Below are 23,410 nucleotides of genomic sequence, written 5' to 3' on the forward strand. Positions count from 1 at the left end.
AGCAAACTTTTTAAAATATATCTATTAGAGACCTGGTGCACAAAATTTGTGCATGGGTAGGGTCCCTAGGCCTGGCCGGCTATCAGGGATGATTGGGGCCTTCTGGCTGCTGGCTGGGGCCTTCCTTCTGTCTGCTAGACGGGGCCTTCCTTCGTTCCGCGCTACCCCCTTGTGGTCAGTGCACATCATAGCGAGTGATTGAACCCCCCGTTTCCTGGTTGAACTCCTGAGGGGACACTTTGCATATTAGCCTTTTATATAGAGAGATGATATATAAAGTACTATTCTGGCCATCTATATATTATAAAAGCCTAAGAAACTGTTATGACCAGATGACTGGATGACCGGCCATTAGCTATTATGCATATTGACCACTAGGGGAGAGACGCTGAACACAGGAGCTTCCCCCTGGTGGTCAGTGCATTCCTACAGCCAACCTCTTGTGCCTGGCCAACCTCCTGCGGTCCCTCCCCACTGCTGGCCCCTGTTGGTCCTAATTGGGACTGGGTGAGATGGTCTCGATTGTCCCCGATCGCCGGTCGGGCTGAGGGATCCCATCCATGCACAAATTAATGCACCGGGCCTGTAGTAGATAATATAAAACAATGAATAATATATAGTTAATATGTTCAAGGAGTTTATAGTCACAAGACAGATAAAACTTAAGGAATGTAAGGCAATCATTAAATAGTTTATTTTAGTATTCCTTTTTAGAACAAGAAAGTATTAAATTGTTTCATAAAGATATATGTGAAAACAATTGGGGGAAAAGTAAAAATAAAGGTCAGAATAATATAAAAAATTAGAAGAACACAGGTTATGAGGCTTAGAAGAAGAAGGTATGTTCTATTACTGAAAATTATTCTATAGGAGGTAATTTAAAAGAGGCTATATTAATATTCAGAGAGATGTGAATTTTAAAAAGAACATTCCTGACAAAGAGCTATGATTAAAAAATGGGTTTGCTAAAATACAGAAACAGAGAATCAAGAGGCTTATAAATGAAATAAATGATTGGCCTCAAAGAGTGTAAAAGGGACATGGTTGATAAGACGTGAATATTTGGCTTATGATTGTCTTAGTAAAGTCGCCTTCAATTTCCCGTAGCTGAAGTGCACTCAATTATTATAAGCAATAACCACCTGTACCTCACGAACCAGCTGGCTCTGCTCTTGAATGTTCTGGATTTCACCTTCCCAATCTTTTTAGCAATCAGAGAGTTGATGGTATCCCTTTATGTCAATGTCAAATTCCACAAGAAGTAAATCTTATAGTTTCAACTTGGGTAAGTGTTCTATCCCTAGGCTTATTCTTAAGAAGAAGTTATCTGAGATGACGGCTGGAGTTGGGCTGACACTCCAAAAATATAACCTACCAATTTATTTGGTTGATAGTGAGACTGGAATATCACATGACTAGAGCTTGGAAAACATGTGTTCAACATCAGTATGACTGTAGGGAGTAACAATCAGAAGCAGAGCCATTCCTTGGGAAACCCTCTGAATTATATAGGAGAAAGGAGATATATTAGGGCAACAAGAATAGGAAAGAAGAGGAGTGAAAAGAGATCAATACTGTAGGATAAAAATAATAGCAGGCATTCGTATTAAGAGGGTTAAGGGCCATGCATGGTTATTTTGTTTAATCCTCACAATAACTTCTATGAGAAAATTTAAAAATGAGATATAGAAGACAGAAACTAAATTTACTCAAGTGGAAAATGAGGGAAATAAGATTCCAGATATGTCTGATTCCATTATCCTGTATTATTTCACCATTTGAAAGTTATTAGGCAAGAAAATGAAAATATGTGTTTTTAAAATTATAATTACATTTTAAAATTCTCTATATCTTGCACTAATTTGAGTAATAAGTTACTACTCATCTTTAGATGTGGGGAAAAAAAGGGAGAACTACAAATCTGTCAATGCCTCTCACAAACTAATCACTCTTTTCCTGTTTCCATTATAAGACTTTTCACTTCACATGCATAACAGCCCTTTGAAGCAGATGATTTCATGTCCATTTTATTATTTTTTTCCTTGTCCATTTTAGAGGTCTATAAATGATGGATAAGTGGCTGAGTTATGATTCCCATCAGGATCCAGTTCTCTTTTATTTACACGATGCTCTAGAGTTTCTTTAGAATTCTCAATTTTGTTTTATTTCTGACATGTGAAAAATTACTCTGCCTATTGGAAAATATAAAAGGTGTTATGTTTGTCTAAAGTCCTTGTGAATATTAAGTGTCTACACAGATTATTTTAATTTAAAATGTTCTTAAAATTTCAATATTCTTAAAATCCTTCTAAAACAAATCCTGTGAGAGAGATCCTACACTAGTTTAGTTGAAGTATCAAAAAGTCTTACTGCAGAGGGTGAATATTACATGTCACGTAAAATTCTTTATTTACAAGTTAAACTTGATTGTTTTTTTGTTAGGCATATATTTGTCTATGTTGAGAAAATTTAAAATAATTAAAAGTTTGATATTAATATTTAATGAACTACAATGAGATACTACACATTCTTCTCAACCTTCATTAATGATAATATGTAGTGTGGGAGCAAGTTCCTCCTTGATTCTGCTCAACTACATCAACTGTGGGAGCACAGGTCCTTGGATGCCAGGTATTAGAGAAGACATAAGAAGTCAGAGGCATATAGGAGAGACTTTATTGCAGACCAAGTAGCCATTGCTACCAAGTAGCCATCAGACAAAGCAGTTCTTCAAAGTAGCCTCACAAAGCAGCTGCGCACCAGCTGGTCAGCAGCACATCTTTATACCAACTCAGACAAAAGAGGCTTCTTGCCAAATAGTGATATCAATATTGGGGTTATAGTAAGACACACCTGCACAGTGAACACAGTAAAACTGCTGTGTCATTGCCTTTGCACATGCATATGGCAAATTGGCCTTGAACATCCAGCATGCTCTGATTAGGGTTCCCACATATAGGAAAGAACCCTAGACCAAGAATAAAAGGGTGGCATTTGGCTTTTACTGTTAATGAAACGTCATATACCGTGCCACTTCCTCAAATCTCCCCTCTTTCCTTATCAGCAAATCGAAGATCAAATTGGCCACCAATGATCCATTCTAAGCTAGAGTGTTACATGATTTGATGAATATGTGATCCTAAGTTTTGTCAAAGATTACATTTTATGTCAAATATTTCTGGATTGCCTATCTTATGCAGAGCATAGTGTTAATGATGTCGAGGTCTATAGTAGACAGAATAATGACACCCCCCATGACCTGCACCCTAATTTCCAGAACATGTGAATATATTTTAACACATGTAAGGGGAATTAAGGTTGGTTGCTTATTACCTGACTGGGATAGTAAGATTATCCTGAGGAGCTCATTATAATTGCAAGGGTCCTGATAGAAGCAATAGGCAAGAGAGTGAGAATCAAATTGATATCATGTGAGAAAGACTCAAATGAACATTTCCGTCTTTAAGAATGGAAGAGGCCCACAGACAAGAAATGTGGGAAGCCTCTAAAAATTGGAAGAGACAAGGAAATATTTGTCCTCTGGAGCCTTCAGAAGAAGCATAATCCTGACAACCCAGCGAGACTCATTTTGGACTTCTGAGCTCCGTGAATGTAGGAGAATTTGTCTGTGTTTTCCAAAGTCACCAAGTTTATGACAATTTGTTAGAGCAGCAATAGAAAATTAATGCATGGTCTAAATGTGAAAACAGTATCTGCCTTCAAAGAATTCACATTTTGGCACAGGAAATAAGCCGAGTGTACATGAAATTTATGCAGGTAAAATATGACAAATGTTTAAATTTGATAACTGATTTGAAGGAAGCATACATGTTTCTCCTATACCATACAATAGTGGCATATGAACTAGGCTAAAAGGTCCCAGAAGACCTTTCTGAAAATGTCGTCATTCAGCTGAGACCTGGAGGATGAGTAAAGGTTATTTAGTCAAAAAACAGAAAGAAACGCATCTGGGGCATAACTCTTAGGGCAGGTAGAAGATAGTAACTAATAAATAACTCAAAGAAGTTCTCTGAATAGAGGGGGGAGGGAATAAGGAAGAGAGGGAGAAAGAGAAATTGAGATTGGTTGATTGATTGATTAGCTGGCAGAAGAGGCTAATACATATAGATTGGGTTGGATCATTCAAGGCCACATTAAGAGATTTTGCACTATAAGACTAACTAAAGAACATTAAATAGTTTTGAGTAAAGGGGGGTGATTAATTAAATTGCATAACAACAAGAGCACCCTGTGTATATGACAGAGCTGTGTGGCTATATAGAGACAAATGTTCTGATCTAACCGCATCAAAGATGGTGGTAGTTTGAGGTTGGGTAAGCAAATTAGATATGGACAGAATTCAGAAATATTTGTGGTACTGAATTGACTTGATGTGAAGAGTGGAGAGTGTTTTAAGAAGCATAGTAATCAGTGTAGAATGCTGGTGGAATCAATACAGCCAGAATTTAAAATAACCTCTATTAAATGCTTACAAGTTGCCACACTCTCTCCTTAGCACTTTATATTGATTAATTTATTTGATACTCTCAGAAACTCTAAGAGGTAAATACTATTGTTGTCACAGTTTTGTATCTAAGACCCTGAAGAATAGAAAGATGAAGTAAATTCCCAAGGTCACACAGCTAACAAATGGAGCATCAAGGATTTGAACTTGTGTAGCTTCCATTTATTTTTGCTACAGCTATGAAAGTTATCTGTTTGATTTAGCCTCAAGGAAGCCATTAGGGACTTCAGTGAGAGCTGTTTTAGTGGAGTAAAGCACATAGAAACCAAAAAAACAATAAATTGAAAGTAAATGTCTGTTGACTCATTTTCTCAAAAAAGGAGGAGGTAGGAAAATTGCCTGAGTGGGAGACTGCCTGGTTTCTTTGGATAACTGAACTGATGTAAGGAAGTTTCCTTTTTGGTAAAGTGGGCAGTATGTATACCTATCCAAAACACATGGCCTCTTCTGTATTGGGACAAATCCATGGTATTATAGCTACCTGTTGTAAGGTCTCATGTCATCCCAAGCCCTAATTTGTCATTTATTATTGTTTATCAATTATTTTTCACTGGAGAAATCCAATGCCTTCAAATCTACAGGAGTAGATTACTTCCAGTTGTGCCATAAGCAGCATTATTTTTATAGTTCCTGAAGCCATGCATGATTTGCAAGGTATATATATATGTGAGCAGGATAATAATAACCCCAGGAGGATTTTCTGTCTGTAAATGGTGGTCCTATTAAGAAAGCAGGGACCTCATCCCGTGCTAAAGAATATGACTTTCTAGGCTGGTGCGCATTGGTCTCTCATCTTCAAACTTCTGTTTCCACATCAGAGACCAAATGTATACATACAGATTGTTCGGAATATTGAGTCAGAGAAAAAATGCACACATTTTTTCTAAATACAGAAAACAAATTAATAAGGCACCTAAAAAGTGATCTTGATTTCTAAAGTCTGTCCCCTTTTATTCTTTCTAATGTATGACTTTAATTTTCCGCAAGTAATAGTCACTTCGTTGTATAGTTAAAGGTAAGTTTGAATGAAAAAAAATGAGCTAACCTTTTTATAGATTCCAGTAGCCAATCACCAATGCTGCTATTTAAAGTTAATATATAAAAATTTCTTTTAACATTAATGTTAAGTATTAGATCCATGACAACTTTGAATTAATAACTTTAATTTGATTTTATCCTATAAGAAAATACCCAATACTTTAAAAAATAAGAAAATATTTTAAACTTTACATAATATAAAAATTATATATGAATTGCTTCTGAACACGCTCAAGCTAAATCAAAGCACATTTGCAGAAGGGTCTATTAAAGTTTCTCATCAACTAGCAGTTGATCTAAAGGAGCGGGATGCAAATAACTCTTGCCTTGATTTACAACTTGCCCATTAGTTTCTCAACAGGGTAAACTGAACTTCTATATGCCTAGCTAGCTTGCAGTCACTTGCCTTGGGCTAGCAATTAAACATTTGCCAATGCCAATGCCTGAGTGTTTAATACGAATGAAACATGTTATAAGATTGATGAAGACCATAAATAATAGGTATCATTTTAATAGGAAAAAAGCCTCACAAACTTCACTTTCCTATACCTGCTTACACACCTGTACCACTTTCTGCATCATTGGAGACAACTTTCTAATTGTGTGCTGGATGTGACATATTTTACAAATGAGGTTTTAACAGCAGGGACTAAGGTGATGAAGAATAAGTCTATAAAGCATTTTATCTCCCTTGTTTCATTGTCAATCAAAGGATTGGTTTGGCTTTCTTTAAGAAATAATAGCAGCAACAAGAAAACTTGGGTGTGGATATTAAGATTTCTAAGATGATTTTGTTATAGCACATTGTTCTGAACGTTTCCATGAACTAAAATGAGTATGGTAAAGATAAGTGTTTAAATGAAAACCATGAGCTTGCTTGATTTTGCAGAGTAATCTTACAGAGCCCCAAGTTTTAACCCTAGGGCTGCCAACCTTATAAATCTGAAGGAAGTGATCCTATTATTATAAAAGGGAAACACAAAATTTATTTTATTTTTGTGCTCTTCATCTAAAAAATTGCCAAATATATTGGAAAGCAGGTTTTGGAAAGGAAGTTTCAAACCAATGTCTTGGTTGTTAGGCTGAAAAAGGCCTTTGTAATTGTAAAGACTAGCTACTCTATAGTACTTTGGACCTAAAGAGGGTATACAATCCTCTCTCCACCCACCACATATTTACATGCAGTTTTTATTCTAGAAGAAGAAAAAAATATATTTTCTTTTGATATACTGATCAGAGCTCCTTAGTTATTTTAATAGTGAACATTTTTCAAAATGAGTCTGGCCAGGTTTTGAGGGACTGTCTCTTATTTACATGATTAGCTAATCTAGACAAGAGTTCAAGGGAAACTATCCCTAGGAGGTGCTGAGAGCAGCAGCAGGATGGACAGAGGTGACAATAAGGGAAGAAAATTCATCTACATACCCAGCAGGTATCGGTCTTTTATATATTCATCTGTTTTCAGTTCTCAACTTGATAAGAGTGTGTCCATTTCATGGTGCCGTGCAGAGAAAATGAAGTGTGTAAGGTCATTCAATAAAGATTAAATTAAAAACATATTCCTATTGCACCCTCAGGGTCCATTAGCCCTGATGAGTGTACAAATACGTTCTTTGTTATATGTGTTCCATCCTGAAAGAGATTGTGTGCTTCACTCATTATAAATGTGCACCTGAAAAGATTGAACATTATCCCCTCTTTTTTAACTGACCTGTGGCCACCGCTGGGTTCATTAGTGCAGAACATCTTTTCCACTGGCTGAGTCTGCCCTATTGTTTGCCTTGGCCAGGGTCAAGTCAAGGGCACGCAGCCTAGATTGGACTCATTTGTCACAGGGTCTAGCAACAAAGCTGATTTCAGCAGAGACGGGGTGAATTTCATGGGGCTGAAACACAACCTTTGACACTGAGTGCCCAGGGCTGCTCAGAGTTGCACAGATGGCCTGCCACCCTTAGGCATCTAAGAACAAAGAATTGGTGAATTATAACAAAAATAAAGTTTCCACAGTCAGCATATATTTTAAGTGTTTAAATTATGTGCGGGGATTTTTGACAGTCTAAAATTGCATCTTGAGCACTTGTGATAATCGCTGTGCTTTTTAGACTATGAAGGAAAAAAACAATTCAGTTGGGGGCTTATTGCTTAACGGGTGTAACGGTGTAAAGTGTAGCAATTTAGTGTGGAGTGCAGGTTTGCCATGGTCAGCAGGAGCCGGCATGAACAATGGGTCGTGCTGAGGTAGCATGTGGAAAATGACTTTAATACACTATATAGAATGGCTTATTGCCTTGGTCAATAGGCTGCAGTGAAGATGGTGTATTCAGCCACTTGGGAAGGTTAAACCTGTCAGGGAACACCGTGACTGATATGCAGGGGCTGCTTATGAGGTCTCTAATGGAAAAACCTGACAAGCAAAGTTATAAAGGTTACACTTGACACATACTTCAGCATTATGCCTTATATTAATCCATTTTTTTAAAGGTAGGGTACTTTATATTTGTTAGAAATTGATGCCACAATAGTATTAACACTCCAGAGGAAACATTTAAACTTTGCAGTAAAGTAAGGAGCATTGTAGGATGAGATCACTGCCTGGGTAAGGACACTTGTCTAAAATGCTAGCAACATATTTCTCTTTTCCCCAGGAAATAATCTGTTACATAATCATGCCTATTATTATCATTTGGGATTTGTAATTTGATAAACATCTTATGATACTTATCTTTACTTAAGGAAATATTTATTATGATGGCATTATGACATAGTCTGGAAGAATTTTAAGAGAACAGTGAATTTATGCTTAGAATGTTTCCCCCCTCTCATTTGAAAAGAAAAACTGCAGAATAAAATTCTGCCTTTGTACTGAAATTTGGGGCTGTGGTATAGTCCAATATAAGGGATGGCCTGAAGTTCTCAAAATGATGTCCTCAGGATTCTGTCAGAATATAATTCCACGACTATGTTATTATGATAGATATTATATCTCATCCAATTAGATATACATTAAATTAGTAAAGGTGAATATAAGTGGGTATTTAGTTTAAATTTATAATAGATAGAAAGCAGGTGACAATTTAATAATTTTTAGTGTTTGTACTATTGAAATTTTTTAAAAAATTAGCAATAAATAAGATATCTGATTATTCCCCCAAATTACATATAAAAATGAGACATTGATGAAGAGTAGGCAATTTTCTCTGATGCCACTAAGGGCATAGCATTTTATTAATATTATTTAAAAAAAACCTGAGAATTACACAATTGAATATATAGAAGAACATTAAAAAGAATATTTTACTTCCTTCCTCTGCCTTTTCTCTTCCCTCTTCTATCATGAGACTCATAGGAGTCATTCTTTTTCTAGGTTTTAAAAGTTATTTGTATGTGAAAAGTGTTGGATTGAAATTACTGGATAGAGAAATCCTCTATATTATTACATTTTCTTATATATAATTGCCCCAAAAGACTTATATATTTTTGTGAAATGATGGTATTTTTAAATGAGAGGAAACTATAATTGAGCATTTGATTTCTAGACATTTTTGACACTTAGATATCAGAGGATAGGAATAATTAAAAGTGTAACTCCATAGATAACAATTTCAAATACCCAAATGTTTAAGGAAAATTCTTTCTGGCTACCCCATTCTTGTGAACATACAGATGTTAAATTTATCCAAAGAGGCAAAAAGCAGCCAATAAAATACCATGTATTGCCTGATTTTAAAATATATTAATATGCTTGTAGAATTTTAGGACAATTTTTTGTTGTAATAGTAATATTCCTGTGTATGTACATACACATATAAATGTATTTTATTGTATATGTGCATGTGTATACACACATAATTCTAGTTAGATAAAATTAAGATTGAAATCTGGTACCTCAAATAGAACCAGAACTGTATTTACCAAAGAGAATAGATAGGCTGAACTACCACCAAATTTTAAAAAAATATTTAGAAATAAAGGCTTTAAATTTTGTTTCCTCTTGGTTATAAAATGAAAACATATAAATGTTCTCTTTGTCTCCTTTTTTTCTTGTGAAGTTGTACTTACTTTTGTTTTAAAATGTTCTCCCAATCAAAATGAAATGAATAAAAATTCAAATGAGGTATTTGCATTTTGTATATCCTTTCATAATTGATTATATTACCAATATACAAGTTCCCCAAATTAATAGTGTCTAGACATTATAAGCAAAAGTTACATAGGATTTTGTAAGTACTATGCATATATTTCATGCATGCTCTATCTTTTTCAAGTTATTTTCTAATTGCATATTTAAAGTCACGCTTGTGCTTATGATCCATATATTATATGCACATACTAATAAATATTCATTTATTTCTTTATGTTTTTCTTCTCAGTCAATGGAGCTATATATTTGCTACAAAGATTTATGTATAGAGAGGAAAAGAGAACTTCTTTGAATGGAGAAAAGTAGGATTCAGACCTATTTTAAAAAGGTGAAAGTGGACAAGAACAAAGATCATTATTGAATAAAACAATATAAACTAGGTAACAAACCATACCTAAGCAAAATTCCATCTGTACCCAGAAAATAACTCTCCAAAGATAGCTTGCTTACAAATTGCTTCCTACCATGTTCCTCAACAAAAGTTGTAGCTGGATTGCATTGTATTTCAGACAGTAATCTCATACAATTAAATAAAAACATACTGAGTTCCCTGTGTATGCCAGATACCATGTTAGGAATTAAAGAAGATTCAAATGTATAAGATGAGGTTCTCACCCTCCAAGAGCTTATAATCATCCAGTTGAACTAAAGAGATTCTCTTTCTCAATAAATAATATTTATTAGAACTTTCTTTATACACATAAACTACTCTGAGAACAGATAAATTTATTCAGTCTTCCAAAGTGTCATTTTGAAAACACTCAAGCAACTGTTGAAATAAAATCACTGAGTCATAATTAAGTAAAATTGTTACGTTGAGATAATTGATATTTAACACTATAATACAAACCGTATGTGAGACCAAAAATTTTTTATCCATCTCATAGAAATATTAGGTGATTTTTACAATTTTTAAATTTTTTTAGTTGATCACTTGATTGTATACACAGAATTAATTTCTTACGTGACTTACTTTTTAAAATATATTTTTATTGATTTCAGAGGGGAAGGGAGAGGGAGAGAGAAATAGCAACATCAATGATGAGGGAGAATCATTGATCAGCTGCCTCCTACATGCCCCACACTGGGAATAGAGCCTGCAACCCCGACATAGACCGGGAATTGAACCATGACCTCCTGGTTCATAGGTTGATGCTTAACCACTGAGCCATGCTTGTGGGCTTATGTGACTTACTTTTCATTAATTAAAAATGGGTGATAAAATAATACATCATAAGAAGAAAATGTTATCATGATCTAGGGTCACTTTATAACTGATCTTCCAACTAAATGAAAACTAGTCTTTTTTCAGTGAACGATATGAAATAATTTGTTTCTGCCAGTGCACTTCCCAGTGAACAAAATGGGCAGTCTTAAAAGAACATCGATTGTGTTAACTAGCATTTTCTACAGTAGCCACAGACTGAGTGGATAAGAAAATCAAATTGCCTTCTCAGTTCTTGGAGCTATCATTAAAGTTTTTGAGGCTCAGGGAGAGAGAGAGCGTGTGCATTTTACATTGCCTTTCTTACAGATTACCATAAAATTTCATTCTCAGATGATATCCTGAGCACTTACTTTTCTCAAGAATGATTTTGGTAAGTCAGGATTATGTGATTAAGATTTCACAAAGTCTCAACTAGAATTAATTTCCAGAACACACTATCCCATATTCCTTGGTTCAGCATTTCTTTCTTGATAATTTCATAATAAAGTCAGCCTACAGGCAATTTTACCAGTCAGTTTTCACTCTATTTTTAGATTATTATTATGATAATATGTATGATACATCTGAAAAGGGAAGCAAATAGTTGTTGGGAAAATATAATATTAATATTTATAAAGGCAGTTTTATTAAATCTCAATTTTAGCTAATTTTGCTTCAGACTCTGAAAGAGCCTCCCTTAGGCACAATTTGTCCATTTTTGCTTACTCATCTAACATCTTAAAGATCACTTTATAAATGAGACTGGATTTTCATAAATAGTTTCTCACTTAAGCATAAAAACAGAGCTGAATATTTTGCTGTTGAAAAGAAATTGTTCTGCCATCAGATTTCCCCAAAACAAACATAGTGGTGATTTTTTTTCTTAAATTGAATATGAAAAGTAATCATTTTGTATAAGTTTGGTAAGGTACCTATCTCATGAAGAGAAAACTGTATCTTTATTTTTATAAGCCACTCGGAAAAAGTGAGACTAGCAAATACATTAACGCTGACTTGTGAAGGCCTTTTTTCTTAGCAAATGTGTGATGCTTTTGAAGTTATCAATGTACTGTCTGTAGAAATATGGACCATGAATATCATCCACCCAAAGTTAAATAAAAATGTTCATTTGCAACTGAAAGGCTTGTGTTAAGATCAGGTACATTAGAATGGCAGCCCTATCTGGTTTTATTTATGTGAAACAAGTGTTTTCTGATAAAATTTTTGAAAGTTGAGATAGGATGGGACTCCATATGGAAAAAAGAGACCACAATCACTGTATTAAAAAGAATCCTCAATATTTTGAAAGCAAATAAAATATCCATTTTTATATCTTGTTTTTAATTGAGTCGGGTCATAACCTCTTTGAAAATTACATGATCTATGTTCCTCATGCCACAGGACCCTTTTGATCTTCGGTTGACTTGGAGGTCTGACCTTGCCTCGGAACACAAAGCATTCGTGTTAACTGATGGAAAGGTCACTGAGCTTACAGCACAGTTTTTGTGTTTTATTTTAACAGTTCAATAATAAGGTGAAGGGGAACACTCCTGAGAATGACTATAACAGATTTATTGCCTTTCTGTTATTAAGACCTTTTAAGATAATTGTTTTCAGAATTACAATTTCTTTTTAGAACTTCTAGACTTAACATCGATTTATGCTGATCAGATTCTATTTCTGCTGTTTTGCATTGTGTTAATTTTCATTAAGTTCATTTTATTTGAGACCTCTTAGAAATTTTATTTAAAATGTATTACTTGACTAGGCACATACTGTATATTTTTCTCCCAAAGATAACAGGATTTAATGTATGGTTCTATTTCTAAGAATGGCTATAGTACATGTGTTATTATTGTTCAAGGTTAATATGTTATTTATGCATGTGTAAACATATAGCATTTTATATACCAAGATGTATTTAACCTAGGTAACTTCATAAAGACACATTTTAGTTACATACATTGCAAGCCTCATTTAGTTATTGAAAGGGCTTAACTAAACTTTATGAGAAAAAATAACATACTTTTCAAGAATGTACTGGTCTGAATAAACGAAACTAAATGTTAGAATTCTAAAGCAACATTCTGTAAATTGGTCTAATTTTCCCTAAAACCATAAGGATCTATATGACTTTAAACATGTTAATTTTATTTCTAAATATTTCCCTGGAAGTGAGAATTTGTGTCTCTCCAGGCATTTGTCCATTCCATTTAAATTGTTGACTATATCAGTGTTAATTGTTTATGATATTCCTCCTATGTCATTATAACATACGTAGACTCTGTAGGATAGCACTTTTTCATTCTTGATATTGGTAAATTTTTCATTCTGTTTTCTTGCTTAGTTCAAATATTTTTGAATTTTGTTATTTTCAAATAACTAACTTTTTGTTTCATTGGTGTTGTTTTCCTGTTTGTCCCATAGCCTGGATCATTCATTGCTTTCTGCTCTTAATTATTTGTGTCCTTCCACTTTGAGAATAATTTTGTCTCTTCTGTTATGATTTTTAAGGTAGAAGCTTACATTGATTTTGTTATTCATTTTTTATATGCTCATTTAAAGCTAAAATTCTCCTCCAAGTATTGTTTCTGTTTTGTTTTACAATTTTCATATGTGACACAATTATAAACATTTTTCAAAATATTTTCCAAATCTAATGTGATTTCCCCTTCTACCATGTGGCTACCATCTCATTATATTTTCTTAAATAATTCTATTGTGGTCAGAGAACATACTCTCTATAATTTTAATCTTTTAAAATGTATTGAGGCTTTTTGTTGGTCAGCATCTCTCCTCATTGGTAAATACTTTATATGTACAATAACACATATTGTATACTCTGCTGTTACTGGACGGCCCAGAAAGGAGTTCTGTTGCTCAACTGTCCTATTTAGGGTGGTAACTGCCTACCAAGCAGAGCCATTGTAAACGACTGTAATTTTCTCTCTCTGTCAGTTGATGATAAGGAACTCCCCTTTAAGCCATAGGTTTAGTCTGGAAGAGAGAAGATGTTATGGCAGGAGTAGGGACCATGTGGATTTGGGCTGTTTCTTCATATAACTTGTTTTGTACCATCAGGGACAGTTTGGGTTTAGTCTTTGTATACCTCTTCCATTTGATGATGGGATCCTGCTATATATACCCAACTTTAAGTCTTAGTGGGTTAAAGAACACCCAGTTTACAAAGGGAAGTTCAACTCACATGGTATTTGCTAGCCCATCATTAAGCATTTGTCTCTACCAAGGTCCAGTAGCAGGACAAAAGCTGTTTCAAAAAGAGAGTAGTTATCCACAGAGAGTGACAGGACTTTGCACCAAAATCCTAAAGGCTCGCACTGTCCACTGTGATTCACCTATAGAGGCCTGCCAAAGGCACCAGCGGCATCCCTATCTGACACTAATACGTGAAGCACCACCTGACAGGCTGGATCATATGATCCAAGTGGCCGAACAGTGTGCATGGTAGCCTAGACCTGTTGCGAAGTCTACTCTTGTTCTAGGTCTCACTCGAAACTAGCAGCTTTTCAGGTCACTAAATAAATGGGCCAGAGTAGCACACCCAGATAAGGCTCAGAACAAGGGAATATCCAATATGAACTCAAAATTTGTTATCATCCAGGTCACTTCCAAATTGTTTCCAATGGATCGACTCTATTTGGAAATTAAAGTGGAAAATCCTTGCCCTAGCTGATTTGGCTCAGTGGATAGAGAGTCAGCCTGTGGACTGAAGGGTCCCAGGTTTGATTCCGGTCCAGGGCACATGGCTGGGTTGCGGACTCGATCCCCATTAGAGGATGTGCAAGAGGCAGCCAATCAATGATTCTCTCTCATCATTGATGTTTCTATCTCTCTTTCCCTCTCCCTTCCTCTCTGAAATCAATAAAGATATATTTAAAAAAATTTTTTTAAGTGGAAAATCCTGCTAAGTTTTGTCTGAGTCTTTGCAGAAAGCAGCATGCAAGATTTATAGAACTCCTGAATATGTCTTAGATCACAGCCCAAACCAAATCTCTAAATATCTGTGTGTAGTACCAGTAGAATAGCCTCTAAAAAGCAATCTAAGAAGTTTTACTTTGTGAGTAGTTTCATTTGGTATAAATTGATCTTTCAGTATTTTTTTAAAGACATGAACTAAGCCAAGTCATTTTATGACACCAAAGGTTTTAGTTTGCTGTATTTTGGAAACCATTTAGAAATTGATTAGAACCAACTAATTCCATACATATAAGAAAGGTAAAAATTGAGTAGTACTTTTCACTGAAATTCTCAGTGTACACAGGGCCTGAATGTCATAGTTGGGCTTACCTTTCACTGACTCTAAAAATAGTAAATATATATTTTTAAATACAATCTAGATTTACAAGCATAATATGTAGTAAGATGGCAAGGAAGAATACATTAAATATGGATTTTTTTCTAGAAATTCTAGAGTTTATTTTATATAACATTATGAAGAATATAAATTTTTAAAGTACCTGTGGATTTAATTTCAAAATTCATAAGGTATAATAATTCCATCCTACATTGATGATACTGTGTTCGGACTAGAGAAGAATATTAAGAAGGCCAGGAAACTATTTAGAATGTTAACAGTACTTTAAAATAGTGGATAAATCCAATTATATTCTGAGAGACATAGTCTTTTGTCATTTATTCTCACCTAATTAAAATGTAGAAAGCACAGAAATAAATTCAGTCAAAGAATGATAAAAAAGAAAGAATAAAAGTGATGTTCCCAAGATGCTATAATCAGAAGCCATCAAGACCATCATCCCCTACCCTAACAACCAATGTAACAACAACATATGGACAATTTCTTTTTATGAGAAATCAGAAACTGGAAGGTTTCTGTGCCTTGGAAGAACACGAAGCCAGACTGGACTCTCTCTCACCAGAGAGTCCATGGCCCCTGGCACAGTGCCATGTGATCAGGAAGAAAGCCCTTCGCTCCCAGCTTCATTTAGGGAAGGAAAAGTGTTGGTCTGCATGTCCAGCACCTCCACTTTTCTGACGGGATTCCCCAGAGGACTGGCTTCTGACGTGCCAGTCTTAGAGCTCTGAGAGGTCCAGCACAGCATGGCTGCCTAAAGGAGAACAGATGTGAAAGTCTGAGCTGGTAGATGCCATACACAAAAGTCAACTCAAAACAGGGATTACATCAAACTAAAAAATTCCACAACAAAGGAAAGTTAACAGAGTGGAACGACAACCTATGGAATGGGAGAAAATATTTGTAAGCCATATCTGATAAGGGCTTAATCTCCACAATATATAAGGAAATCCTGCATCTCCTTAATTTAAATCCCCCAAAACTAATAATTTGATTTGGAAATGGGCTAAAGAATTGAATAGACATTTCTCCAAAGAAGACTCACAAATGACCAACAGTTCATGAAAGCATGCTCAGTGTCATTAGTCATCAGGAAATGCAAATTAAAAGTACAATGAGAAATCACTTCATTGTCACCTCACTGTCAGGATAGAATTTTTTTTTTAAATGTTGGCAAAGTTGTAAAGAAATTGGAACCCTTGTGCACTGTTGACAGGAATGCAAAAATGGTCCAGCTGCTATAGAGAACAGTTTAATCTTCAAAGATTAAAAATAGCACTACCATTGATCCAACAATCATACTTCTGGGCATTTATTTAAAGTAATTGAAGTCAGGATCTTGAAAAGATATCAGTATTCTTATGTTCATTGTAGTTCTGTATACAACAGCCAAAATGTAGAAATGTGTAAACAACCTACATTTCTTCCAACAGATGAATGCATAAAGAAAATGCATCATACACATGCACACACACACAGTGGCATACTATTTAGCCTTAGGAAAGAAGGAAATTCTACAATATATGACAACATGAATGAACCTTGAGAACATTATGCTAAGTGAAATAAATGTCACAGAGAGGAAAATACTGAATGATTACTTTTATATGAGGTATCTACATTAATCAAAGTCATAAAAACAAAGTGGGATGGTAGTTCTCAGGGTTAGAGGAAGGAGGAAAAGGGGAGTTACTAATCAACAGCATGAAATTTCAATTATCAAGATGAATAATTCCACCTAGCCAGTGTGGTTCAGTGGTTGCGTGTTTACCCATCAACCAAAAAGTCAGAGGTTCGATTCCCATTCAGGGCACATGCCCTGGTTTCAGGCTCGATTCAGGTGAGGGGGGTGCAGGAAGCAGCCAATCCATGTTCTCGCTCATCAATGTTTCTACCTATATCTCCCATTCACTCTCTCAAAAAAAATCAATAAAATATGTTAAAAATAAAAAGATAAATAATTTTAATTTACATTTCAAACAACACACAAAAAGGGGACTTTTATATTATTTTAAGTATCTATGGAACTTTTAGATTAAGGCAACACAAAGTCATAGTCTTTTCACTTACAATTACATATGCAAAAACACTGAGTGTTTCCCACCAGTATGTAATTTCTTATTTTTCATGCATGTGATTTCCATATTAAATAGGTTAATTTCTAGGTTCTTGATTATATTCCATTGGTTTGTCTCTCTCTGTATTAATATCATCTTAATGAATATAGTTTTATAGTTAGGTATGTGGCATCTCCACTTGTTATTCAAAAATATTTTGGTTGTTCTTGGTCTTTACTTTTTAAAAATTAATCACATTGTGATGGTCTATGAAGTTTTGTTTAGACTTGCACTGATTATAGGTTAATGGAAATCTATAAATTTTTATATGGGATTTTTATGTTCTTGTACATTTTTTCCTCTCAATTTATTTATTGTTATATTATTGCTATTATTATACTTTCTGTTACTTGTGTATAATAATGCAATTCCTTTACTATGTAGATTTTTGCATCCAGACTATTGTTGAAATCCCTGGTCAATTGTTATAATTTGTCCATTTCACCCATGTGATTTCCAAATATGGAAGTATGTTTCTTACTTTCTAATCATCATACATTAAGACTTCTTGATTTGATATTAAAGCTGTGATAGTCTAAAAAATCATAATATATTCTCTCTGCTTCTTGGACAATGAAATGTGTGATTAACTTGGTTGAATGAATCAGATTTCCTGAATCTGCCCCATGTAGTGCTGTGACCAAACTCACGTAATTTCTTTAATCTTTAGGTTTTCTTAATCCATAATTTGGATAAATTATTCAATAGCAATCATTTAATTATTCAATGACAATTCCTAACTTGTAGAACTAAATTTCTAAGAATCTGAAATGAATGTAATACATAAAATCTACATTTTCCACTCACTGATAGATTTACACAATTGATAGTAGAGAGTGAAAATGTTATGAGATCACCCATGTCTAATCATGGTCAGAAAAGAAATTGTAAGTTTATTTGTGCTGAAAGGTTTTTTTAAAATAATAAATAAAAGTAACTACTGCATAAAATTTTAGAATGTGGACTTAGGATAGATCTTTAAAAATATTACTTTAAATGGATAAGCTGATAAACAATGAACTGTCTAGAATAGTCAGGTATAGCAAATTTGTTAGGAGTTTTCAGGGGTAAAAATAAATCTGTAAAATGGAACAAATTTTTCAACTTAAAATTAGAAATGTGGCCTCTGCCCATTCTTGGCAAACTGATTGCTATTTTTTATTGAAAAGCAGACATCTGTAGCCACTCCACAGATTATGAGAATTGTGATCAGAATCACAGCATATGGTACCAAGTGATGAATCTGAACAGACACAGCTAAGTTTAGATCTAAGTAAAATTTCTAGATTTCACTTTAAAACTACATGTAAGAAACATTCTGGCATCATTTATCATTACATGGAGTTAATATATGATTTTCTCATTCTTAACTGTTTTCTTAAAGTACAAGTATGTGGTGAAGAGCACAAACCTAGGAGTTAGACAACTGGAATTGAAGTGGTGCACTTGCTATTTGGTATTTCCAAAAAAACCCCACTATATTTTTTTATAAAGATTTTTTAAATATATTTTATTGATTTTTTACAGAGAGGAAGAGAGAGGGATAGAGAGTTAGAAACATCAATGAGAGAGAAACACTGATCAGCTGCCTCCTACACACCTCATACTGGGGATGTGCCCGCAACCAAGGTACATACCCTTGACCGGAATCGAACCTGGGACCTTTCAGTCCGCAGGCCAACGCTGAGCCAAACCAGTTAGGGCAAACCCCACTATATTTATTTACATTTTCCTTTTGCTGATACATGTGATAAAATAAGGTTGACAATAAGAGAAAAAGTAAGTACATATATGTGTGTATATATATTACATAAAATATCAAATTTCATGTAAATATAAAATAAGTAATACACATAAGTAGATTAAAATTTTACTTAAGTACCAAAGCAATTCTGATAAAATCTGGATAGATAATTATTTGGCTTTTCCAGACCACTTCTCATATCCTTGACTCTTTGTTGATATTCAACAACACATTCATAGTTATGTAATTGAAATATATTGACAGTATAAAATACATCATTGTTCAAATTATTTTTTTCAGAAAAGTATAATAGATTTATGCGAAGTAAGTTATAAAATCTCCAACTTTGTGCAAAATGCCTAATGAATGAAATCTTCTTATTTGTAAAATTTTATCTCAATATCCACACAAGATGTGAGACTTGTATTCAAGAGTGCCTTTCATATTGGTAGTTAAGGAACAGGAGGCAGAGTTAGCTTTCAGATTTGACAAAATTTCTGGGGTTTCTTTTGTCCTTTCCCCTTATTTTAAAATAGCTTCAAGTCCAGTTCTTTACTAGTGCTTGGCCCCTTTCAGATGCAAAGAATGATTCACCATTGTGCTGATCCCTTTAGGCATTGGAAGAATGGTGGGGCCATCCATCTGTAATCCTTCACTTCTTACCAGTATATAGTTGGACACACAAGAATTATTGTATCATCCTCATTCCATTTAAAAATGTCTGTGTATTGGGACTGGTGCAATACGTATGTGGTAAACTGTCTCTAGACCATTTGCCTAAAAACATTTTTGGTTTGTTTTGTCCTATTTTCTTAAAGATTAAGTTAGTGGTTAAGAGCACAAACCTAGGAGTTAGACTACTGAAATTGAAGTCCCAGCTCCTGCACTCATTTGCTGTGGGTGGGAATTAGGGAAAGTTATTTAACTTCTCTGTACTCCGTTTTCCATTTGCAAGATAGGGGAAATTAACAGTTTTATCTTACTGTCTTTTATGAGGTTTAGGTGAAATAATTGGGGAAAGTTACTTATATCAGTGTCTGTTATATAATAAACACTCAAAAATGTTAGTAATTATAATTTGTTTATCATGCTTTGACATTTATTTATGATCATTATCACCAACTACCTGGCCTCATCCCAGGTAAGATGAAACCAATCTCTTTGTTGTTTAGATTCCTAAACCTATCTATGTGTTTCAGTCCCTAATTTTACCCAAGTCTTTAAGAAGGAAAGGTGACAAATCTCATTCTCAGAAATCCAGTACCGTCTAAGGAATTTGCTATTATCATTAACCTTTAAAAACATTCTTTCCAAGCTCATGAGAAGCTTCACCTGTTCTCCTCCTGGAAGGATGGGGGGAGCTTGAAAGCCATCCTTACACTTGTCTCATTATAATTTCATAATGGCCTATGTCTCCTCAGGGTCTAAGATTTCCAAATTCAAAATTATGTTCTTAGACACTACTATAACAGTTTTATGCCAATATACAGTGTGTGTTTGTTTATTTGTTAGATTGTCTTGGAGTGTGGGAAATTACCACACATTTAGAAGCTTAGAACAACATGCGCTTATTTGCTCCATCTCTGTAGGTTAGAAGTCCAGGTGGGATCCACCAGGTTCCCTGCTCAGGATATCACAAAGTCAAAATCAAGTCAGCAAGCCTGAGTTTTGTTTGTTTGTTTGTTTGTTTGTTTGTTTTTGTTTTGTTTTGTTTTCCGAAGTTCTGGGGGAAAATATGCTTCCAAGTATCTTATTATTGCAGAATCCAGTTTTGGTCAGCTATAGGACTACTGTCCCGTGTCCTTGCTAAATGGTAGATCAGGGTTGATCTTAGTTTCTAGGGACCTCTCTTAAGTTCTTTCCACATGGTCTTTCATTTCCCGCACTGTAGCAAATCCCCTCATGCTTTCAATTCCTGATTTCTTACTCTGCTACCAGTTGGAGAAAACATTCTGCTTCACTTCTGCTCATGTGATTAGATTAGTCCCAGTCCCTGTTTTAAGGGAGACTAGCTATCACCTTAACAACATTGTAAATTTCCTTTTGCCATGTAACAGGACAGAATCACAAGAGTAATACCGGGGGGATAAGGGTAATTGGGACCATTTTAGAATTTTTCGAATCATATTCAGGCAATGGATATGTGAAGATCTAGTTCTCTGGTCCTGTGGAGAAGTTTTAGGATAATAGAATTGCATAGAAATATCCTATATAATAAGAGAGGAATATGCTAATTAGCTGTTACACCATGAGGCATAAGGACTAAGCACCTCACGACCAGATCATAGATCAGCAGGAGGGTGGGCCAGCGAGGTACAAGCAGGCTGCAGAGAGCTACAGGAGGGGGCAGAACAGCAAGCTATTTGGGGGAGGGGTTGAGGGGGGGTAAGGGGAGCTACAGGAGGGTGGGGCAGCAGGTGGAGAACTACAGGAGGGCAGCAGCGACCTACTGGCACACGGATTAGTGCGCAGGGCTACTAGCAGTAAAATAATACTTAAAATATTTTGCCAAGATATGCCTTGCGTTATTTTTCATATATGGTTGTTTGCCAAAACAATTGCTTCATGAATTATTATTAAAAGAGTGAATGAATAAAAGTGAGATGAGATACTAAGGCTTCATCATATTTACTGGCTCTCCAATTTTTCAGGATGATTGCTGAATTTTAATTCAGTCATTTTTTTCTTAAATCATCCCTTACTAAATTATTTTTAAAAACTTAATTTCTCTTTTTCAAATATGACTTAATTCATATTAATTTGTTAACAGTGTTTAGCTCATTATAGAATTATGTTTCAATTAATTTTTTGTTGAAAATTTTATTTGGAATTTTGTTTTCATTTATCTGGTTCTTTGAAAATTCGAATTTATTATGAAATCATTGGTTTCTAATTTGCTTATCCTATGAGGTGTAAGAATTTGCTCTGAATATCATTAAGAATTATGATTGCATCCAAAAAATATTATTTGTTTTTTATTTAGTCTTGTAAGGATGAACTTATAAATTCTTACTCTCTGCCCCTCTCCTGTGAAGGAACTAGACATTTAATGATGAATTCTTTGGTACATTTTAGCTTTTTAATTATAGAAAATCTAGAATAGAAATGCACCAAAAAAGTATTTTTAGTTCTTCACATGATCCTCTGGCCTGAGGCTATGTTCTGAAGAACTATTTGCTCTCAGACTGAGCAGATAGTCCAATCAAACAACTAGTTTCTGATTTGAGGATTGAAAAAGTTGCCTGTATGTTGCTGTTTTTCAAACATGCACGGGTTTGTACACATTAGTGGCTACAGAGCAACACCAATCTTCACATTTAGTTCTTCTATTAGTTAAATAAAGTATAATTTAGCCCTGGCCAGTGTGGCTCAGTTGATTGGACGTTGTCCCAGGTATCCAAGGTTGCCCTTTGATGCTGAGGTTGCGAACTTGATCCTCAGTAGGAAGGATGCAGGAGGTAGACAACTGATGTTACATTCTCACATCGGTATTTTTCTCTCCCTCTCCCTTTCTCTCTCTCTAAAAACCAATAAACTATTCTTTAACAACAACAAAAAAGGCATAATTTAAATTGTAGGAATATTCATTTACCCTGTGCAATGAAAACAGAATTTAACATTTTGGCACTTTTTGTTTTGATTTTACTTATGTGAAAAGTTCAAATATTTGAGGCAAGTGCTTCAGTAATTTGGTACTAATGGGCTAAGCTTTCTATGAAACCACAGAAAGTTCTATCTTCTAGTTGTTTAAGGGGGGAGGGACAAATGTATACTTTAGGCTTCAGAATGAGAACTTTCCCTCACCACAGTCACCTATGTTATTTATTTGCAGGCGTCATTCAAAGGCATTTGTTTTGAAGTATCTGCCTCAGAAGCCATAATTCCATTTGAATCCTTTAGGACCATACTCACAAGCTTCTTGACATAATCTCTCCTTAGATATAATCTCTCTGCATTGCCTTGCCAAACTTAATATGACAAAATGTTAATATATTTAATGTACCTGCTACTTACTGGAAAATTCTGAATTCTGTTTCTTTTTGCCGCTAAAGAGTAAGAAATCCAATTGAGAATTATGGTAGCGGAGATGATAATATTGTTGATTTTATAGGCAACTGGCCAATAGAATTTAATGTGGAATTTCTGTTTTGGGGGAATTACAATTGCATTCATGCCCACATAATGTTTTAGTCAATAAGGGATCACATATATGTTGGTAATCTTATGAGATTATAATGGAGTTGAAAAATTTATGTTGGTTAGTGATGTCATAGCTGTCATATTGTAGCACGCTGCATTACTAAC

This window comes from Myotis brandtii, unplaced genomic scaffold (assembly GCF_000412655.1).
Source record: "Myotis brandtii unplaced genomic scaffold, ASM41265v1 scaffold344, whole genome shotgun sequence".
In the NCBI taxonomy this organism is placed as follows: Eukaryota; Metazoa; Chordata; class Mammalia; order Chiroptera; family Vespertilionidae; genus Myotis; species Myotis brandtii.